The 7416-nt window shown below is 46.4% G+C and overlaps 1 long non-coding RNA gene across 2 annotated transcripts; it reads right to left on the reverse strand.

Annotated features, from left to right (window-relative positions):
- Positions 1 to 2052: 2052 nt before the first annotated feature.
- On the reverse strand, positions 2053 to 7023 carry LOC310686474. 2 transcript variants are annotated; one of them, XR_014515955.1, is made up of 3 exons: positions 6924 to 7023; positions 3711 to 3912; positions 2053 to 2256 (listed from the first exon to the last, which is right to left on the reverse strand). It is a non-coding gene; the product is annotated as an uncharacterized lncRNA (long non-coding RNA). The 2 variants fall into 2 exon arrangements; XR_014515956.1 differs by lacking the exon at positions 6924 to 7023 and adding an exon at positions 5566 to 6036 and having other exon boundaries at positions 3711 to 5489.
- Between the last annotated feature and the right edge of the window lie 393 nt (positions 7024 to 7416).

A 7416-nucleotide genomic window follows, 5' to 3' on the forward strand; every position in this document is an offset into this window, starting at 1 on the left:
CAAAAGGGATGCCTCCCCCAATATTTACAACTTGGGAAGACTGGAAATCTGCCATCTCTGCTGGTGCTTGCTGAGCCCCTTCTGTGGGGTCTCCAGCAATCTCTCCTGACTCTCTCTTTAGAGTCCAACTAGATGGTCCTGGCTGGTACTCACCGGCTTCTAGCTGCTGCCTCTGTTGACCCTCAGGTCCCGTCTGGCTCTGCAACTGGTGTAGCCGCTCTGTGAGTCGCCTACTGTGGTCCTCTAGCAGTTCAAACTGTTCCAGTGGCCGATGCTGAGTGCTTTCCTGATCCTCAGATCCTAGCTGCTCCAGCGTCGCGGCAGACAGTTACAGCTTGCTACCAACTGCTCCAACGCACAGCCACTGGCTCCAGGCACCACCAGGACTCACCAGCTCCTTGCTGAAATGCTGTTAGTCGTTTTGCACTCTGCACATGCTCAGAAACACTGGGCCCATAACCTGTCAGTGTTTGTAAAAAGCAAAAAAAGAAGGAAAGGGTTCTGACCTCCCTTTGTCTCCTCAGTCTCCTTGTCGGCACAAAAAGAGTCCACGAGAATACCCTTGCAGAGTTTTATTCTTAAAAGTCCTTGTGCAAAACACGACTGAATAACTATACACACCAGCACCAACCAACCCAAACACCAGCCACAGCCCAAACTAACATTTCTCACTTATATATACAACTTGGTGCAGACCGCTGAGTCATGCTGACCCAGCTTTATTCGCATTAAAGAAACAGCGGCCATTTTAGCCGTGACAGGCCATCTTCCGTGGCGCCCCTAGCAGAGCCCCCCAGACTGCTGCATTTTGGATCCTATTCAACTCAGTACATAACATGTGACCAGCATGACTAAGCTGCTTCTGGTGAACCAAACAGCAGCTGTTTATCTTCTCACTGGAGTGGTACCTATTTATCTACTTGCACTTTGACGTGCTTTCAAACTGCTAAGTTGGCAGGAGCAGGGACCAAGCAACAGGAACTCACCATGTTGCGGGGATTCGAACCGCTGACCTTCTGATTGGTAAGTCCTAGGCTCTGTGGTTTAACCCACAGCACCACCCTAGCAATAATACGGTAACATGCAACCCACCACTAAATTTGATGCTGTTGTTGTATATATATTTGAGAGACTGGCTTATCCCCTAAACACCCAGCAGAAGGCTGTGATCCACAGGGCAGTTTCTTCTGCAAGTTCCCAAGATCTCAGAGTCCCTCTATGGATTAACTCAGACCAGGGCTTTTAGTGCAGCTGCCCCTGTTCTGTGGAATAGCAGTCCTGTCATGATAGGACAGACAGCTGCCATCTGCCCTTTCTGGAAACATTTTTGTTCTGACAGGCTTTCCTGGCTGGGTAAATGGATTTTTACCAAGAGTGTCAACTTGTCGGGGTTTCAGTCTTGTTTCAAAGGCATTTGTTGCTTTTTTGCGTCTTTAACGGTTTTTAATCATCTTCGGTGCACATCGCCTTGATGCAGCGGCTTAGAAGGTGATTGATAAATCAGTTATGATTAGAATAAGAATGTATTGAGAGGTGTTAGTTTTAGCATGGCAGTGGATGGGGCAGCAACCTCACAGGCGGTAATGATCTCTCCTAGGGGAGCAAAGCCTTCATCAGATTAATCACATTGGCTCATTTCCAGAGCATCTCTTGGCTCATTTGCGTGTGTTTTTACACGAGTAGAATGTGTCCTTTTATTTAAAATGCATCTCTGGGTTATTTATGGGGCACAGGAATTTGTTCATATTTTTCTCCCAAAATATAGTCTGGCCCACCACATGATCTGAGGGACGGAGGACAGGCCCATGGCTGAAAAAGGTTGCCGACCCCTGAACCAGATGAACTACGTGGTCCCTTCCAACTCTACAATTCCATGATTCTATTATTCTAACCAACTAAAGCAGGCTAAATCCACTACCAATGTGGATTTGTGTCCAGACCACATCTGCAATAAAACACCAGCGTTAAGGGGCCCAAAGTATCCCCACCATGTATTTGAAAATATCAAGCGTTTCCCTGCATATATGACACAGGACAAAACATGCAACACAATGCAATAAAAGACTTTTATTATTTGCTGTGTGTTTACATTTCCGTCTCCAAATTTTTATTTTTTCTTTACGCTCTTTAGGATATTCTTTGGATTCTTCTTTTTCTGAGGGCGTTCTGAAATATAAGTTGGAGAACCAATGTTCTGGGGGCTGCCTCCCCGCGGACTTCAGGGACGCACGCATTCCGCATCTTCGGTGCAGCTCTCTGTGGAAGAAAAGAGTAAACAAATATGAATTTTTCTGTGCTTTAATGTTCTGGCAAGCCTTTTGGGCTGGTCACAAAGTCTCCCCTGGTATTCTTGCAGTGAAGCTGGTAAACTGGCCTAGAGGATGTGAACTGTTAGGTGGATTTGTAGCTGTTTGACTAACTGAGCTCCAAAAGGACTCCCCTATGGTTCCTCGCAATCCTGGGAGAAAAGGACAAGTGGGGTGTCATCAAATTTGCAGATGACACCAAACTGGGAGGGGTAGCTAAAACCTCAGAGAATCGGGACTGAAGATGAGCTTCACAGATTGGAGAACTGGGCCCAAACTTTTTTAAAAAATGATTTTCCATAGGGACAAATGTAAGGTTTGACATGTAGGCAGGAATAACCAGATGCACAAATATAGGATGGGTGACACCCGGCTTGACTGCAGAACATGTGAAAAGGATCTTGGGGTCTTGGTAGAGACCACAAGCTTAACATGAGAGTATAGTGTGATGCAGCAGCAAAAAAAGTGAATGCTAATCTAAGCTGCTTCAACAGAAGTCTAGTATCCCAGTCAAAGGAAGTAACAATACTATTCTATTGTGCCTTGCTCAGACCCAACCTGGATCATTGTGTCCAACTCTGCTCACCACAGTTTAAGAAAGATATTGACAAGCTGGAATGTGTTCAGAAGAGGGCGAACAGGGTGACCAAGGGTCTGGAACCCAAGCCTGATGAGGAATGGTTGAAGGAGTGTTGGGTATGTTTAGCCTGGGGAAGAGAAGACGGAGAGGTGATATGAGCCATCTTCAAATATCTGGAGGGCTGTCCCATGGAAGACGGAGCAAGATTCTTTTCTGCTGCTCCAAGACCCAAAGCAATAGATTGAAATACAAGACAGAAGAGTCTGACTAAACATTAGGAAGAACAGATAGGTAGCCGTGTTGGTCTGCCATAGTCAAAATAAAAAAATTCCTTCCAGTAGCACCTTAAAGACCAACTAAGTTAGTTCTTGGTATGAGCTTTCGTGTGCATGCACACTTCTTCAGATACATTGAAGAAGAAGAAGAAGAAGAAGAAGAAGAATATGTATCTGAAGAAGTGTGCATGCACACGAAAGCTCATACCAAGAACTAACTCAGTTGGTCTTTAAGGTGCTACTGGAAGGAATTTTTTTTATTTTGATTAGGAAGAACGTTCTGCTGCTGAACCTTCTGAGCGTAAAAGCTGCTTGGCAGTGGAAGTTTTTAATGGTAAGTCGGATGGTCATCTGTCTTGTATGATCTAGTTGAGATTCCTGCATTGCAGGGGCTGTACTAAATGACCCGTGGTCATGAATTGTAGCAGCTAATGTGTCTTTGCCTTGGCAGTGGTTTTCCACTTGACTTTTCTGACTCACATTCCCCCTCTTCCTCTCTCCAGCACCCCCTCTTGCTGAGCTTCATCTCTCGCACATGGATACCCTTACCGGTATTGCAGCATGTGCCCGGCACTGCACATCTCCCGTCTTCACCGCACCACTTCCAGCCAGACGCGCAGGGGTCAGGCAGGTCATTTTCCTCCAGGCAGCGCAGAGTTTCCTCGGTGTCAATGAGGCAGCCAAATTCTTCTCCGCAGCAGATGCTGGGGCCAAAGCAGTTTCCTTTCATTTCAGGACCACAGGTGATGCACTGAGAGAGAGAGACAGAGAGAGAGAGAGAGAGAGAGAGAGAGAGAGAGAGAGAGAGAATGGGGTGGTGCTGAGTTTGAGTCTGGCTACGGCAATGTGACTACAGGTATGCTGAATTAGATGGGTGTTTGGTCTGATCCAGCAGGGCTCACGAAAATCCATCCAGACCAACGTTCCCTGCCCCACAGCACAAGCTGGGTGCTGCCAAGCACCCCACAAGCAGGGGGATCCCTGTCCCTGCCTTGGCTATCGGTATTCAGAGGTATATTGCCTCTGAAGCTGGAGTTTTCATCCAACCATGCTGGCTAACACAGACCTGTGCCCCACGATGGATTTCTCCAATTCCCCTTTCAAAACCATTTGAGGCTACACTCCTATGCATATTGTCCTATGTCTAAACACCATGGGTGACATCCCACTTAACGTTACTCAGGGTAGACACACTGAATTTAATGCACATTATCATGATTATGAAAACATTTATATCCTACCTTTTCTCGAAGGAGTTCAAGGTGGTCACATTGCTCTCCCTCTCCCCATTTCATACAGGCATTGTATTAGTTAATTATTTTATATTTTATCTTTCTCACCACATCTACCAGGCAGAGTGATGTGCCTCTCTCCGAATCTGTTTTCTATTTAGCAAAGTTCAGAAATGGACTTTCTTTTTACTCCAATCACACCAGGAATCTTCATTTGAACCGAGTGCCAATGTGAACGTTTGGCTCAACAAGCTGATCACAACCAATTAATATGTATTTCTTTAACAAATTTTATATCCCGCTTGATTGTAAGGAAGCCTTTAAGCAATTTGCAAAAAGTATTAAAATCATCTAAATAGAAGAAAAGTGTTTTAAGTAGGTGCTGAAGCTTAAAGTCAGGGATGGGGGACGTGCCACTCTCTAGCTGGTGTTGCAATGCAGCTCACATCAGACCCCCAGAGAACATGGCCAAATGCCCCAGAGGATACTGGGAGTTGTAGTCCAACAACATCTGGAGGACCTCAGCATCCCCACCCTTGCTTTGTGCGATAACAGTTGCAATCCTGTACTTACTTACCTGGTTGCAAGTCCTATTGAACTCAATAAGGCTTACTTTTGAGTCGCTATGTCTAGGCCTGCCCTGCACTCCCATTTAATTACTGAGGCATTAATTGAGGCCTTTGCAAAGGACTAGTCTTGCAGGAAGGCAGAGTACTTGCCATGCAGCTTGGAAAAGAGCGTTGAAAGGAAGTAAATGCTTCAGTGCAAGTGCTGGTATGAAAAATACTTATAAATCTAATCTGCAATGTTTCTAGTGCATGAGCTGTGCACAGAGCATGACCTCATTGCTTCCCTCGAGGGAGGGTTTCACATTGTCCAGCTCACAGATAAATGAAGAGACTGACACATGTCTAACCTATGGGCTAGTGGCAAGCTGTGGGCAAATCTGAACCCCAAGAAACCACACTTGGCTCTGCTAGCCCTGCAAGCTTCTCTAGGGAACAGAAGTACAGAGAAGAGCAGCACTTAGCACAGGCAACAGAAATGGGCTGGCATGGAAGGTTGAAAGCTGTGCTTCGAGATCCCCACACCGTTACTAATAGAGGCTTTGCCTCTTTCTGAGATTGTGCCAGAATAAATGTAGGTGCATCATCTTCTTGACAATCTAAGACACAAATTAAAGTCTTTTCTAAGATGCTTACTGTCTTATCTCCCTCTCATATAGACATATAAATCTATGGCAGCACACACCCCGTGTGTTCAGAACAACTTTAAAGCACCTAAATAATCCTGGGAATTGTAGTTTGTTAAGGGTCCTGGGAATTGTAGCTCCGTGAGGGGTAGACTGCCATTCCCAGGATTTGGGGTGGGTGCGCTTTAAATGTCCTTTAAAGGAAGGGTCGTCTCTGCAGCCTTGAGGGAGCATTCCTTCACTCTTTTGCTACAGTAGTTGCAGCACCTCTCTCTCTTCCATAAGGAGCAGTGCTCCATCCCTGTAGAGCAGAAACAGGTCTGAGAGGCAGAGCAAAGCAGGAAAGGGATTAGGGACACAAAGACACCTTTGGAACAATTCCCCCAGAACCAGCAAAGGAGCAGAAAAGCAGTCTCTTTCGGAGACAGGCGCATCAACTGAGATTTGCAGGTGCATCAACTGAGATCCTCTCTCTCTCTCCTACCGGTCTGAATTCTTCGCGTTCTATGTCTTCTCTCTTTCCTCGCCAAGGCCAATTCTGGATGTCTGAGACTGATCTCTTTCCTCCCCGAGGGCAGTTCGTCCAAAAGCAAGCTGAAGAGAAGGTGAGTAGGCAAAGGACATAGACTAGAAGAGAGGTCTGAGGCATCCTGGTGGGCATGCAAAGCTTTCTCACAGGCTGTCTTCCTCTCCTGGCTTCTGCCTCCTGTATCTGCCTCCTTCCTGGACCACCTGCCTCTTTATACCCTTCGTAGCTCCCCTTTGCATTGATGCAACACTTCTATCATCATGACCTCGATGGAGGCCCCGCCCCTCTCTCTGGCCCCGCCCACTTTCACTCTGGCCCTGCCCCCTCCACTCCCTCCCTCCCTTTGCGTCCTCCTCCTCCTCCTCTGCCGCGATTGCAGCCACCACAAAACAGACATACTTCCGGAAGCTCAGGAATCCAGAAGAGAAGAAATTTTAAAAAGAATGGGAAATCTTTACAATGTAGATACAAAATCATTGTAAACAGGTCAAAACATTAGCAGGATTTTAAATGCACTTGTTGGGTCTTCATTGCGGGGGGTGGAGATGGGACTGATTCTTCCTCATTTTCAGCCACCTTAGCTTCTCTGTGCAACGTTACTCCAGGGGATGAGTAACTTGCCTTGCAGAAGGAGGAAAGTCTGGAACGGGGATGTGAGGTGAGATACCCAGGTAGCGGAAGTTGCCCCCAGTTCCGCTCACCCCACAGAGGCAGCCTAAGGTCCCAATCGTTTACTGTGGCAGAAGACAAGCCTTCAGTAAAACAGTTCCGGATGTTGATACATATAGCTTTTGCAGAGATATACATACAAGTAGAAAGTATCTCTGCTGCTCCAGCAGTTGAAGACGTAACACGGACTCCGAATCAATACTTCCAAACAGACTCCCTCACTTCACAAGCCTGACCCCAACACGCAGCACAAGACCCCGGACACAATGAGCTGATGTGCCAGAATCACTTATATGGATGGCATTGGGCTGTTGCCATAGCAACTGGCTTGGCTGACCATGCGCCTGTTGGCTTATCTCATTCTTGGGGTGATTTACACTCATGAAGGAAATTAAACCCAACAAAACAGACGACCTCTGCTCTTTATTCCTGCTGGCATGTAACAGGGAAAGTTGGAAATGAATTACTGTGGCACCTTGTTTCTCAAACGCCTTGGTACTCAAACAACTTGGAACCCAAACACTGCAAACCCGGAAGTAAATGTTCTGGTTTGTGAATCTTTTTCGGAAGCCGAACATGCTCCATTTGGACTGTTACGCTGATGTCTGTCTGTTTTTGCTATATATATTTCGT

This window comes from Podarcis liolepis (genome assembly GCF_965112155.1).
Source record: "Podarcis liolepis genome assembly, chromosome: 9".
In the NCBI taxonomy this organism is placed as follows: Eukaryota; Metazoa; Chordata; class Lepidosauria; order Squamata; family Lacertidae; genus Podarcis; species Podarcis liolepis.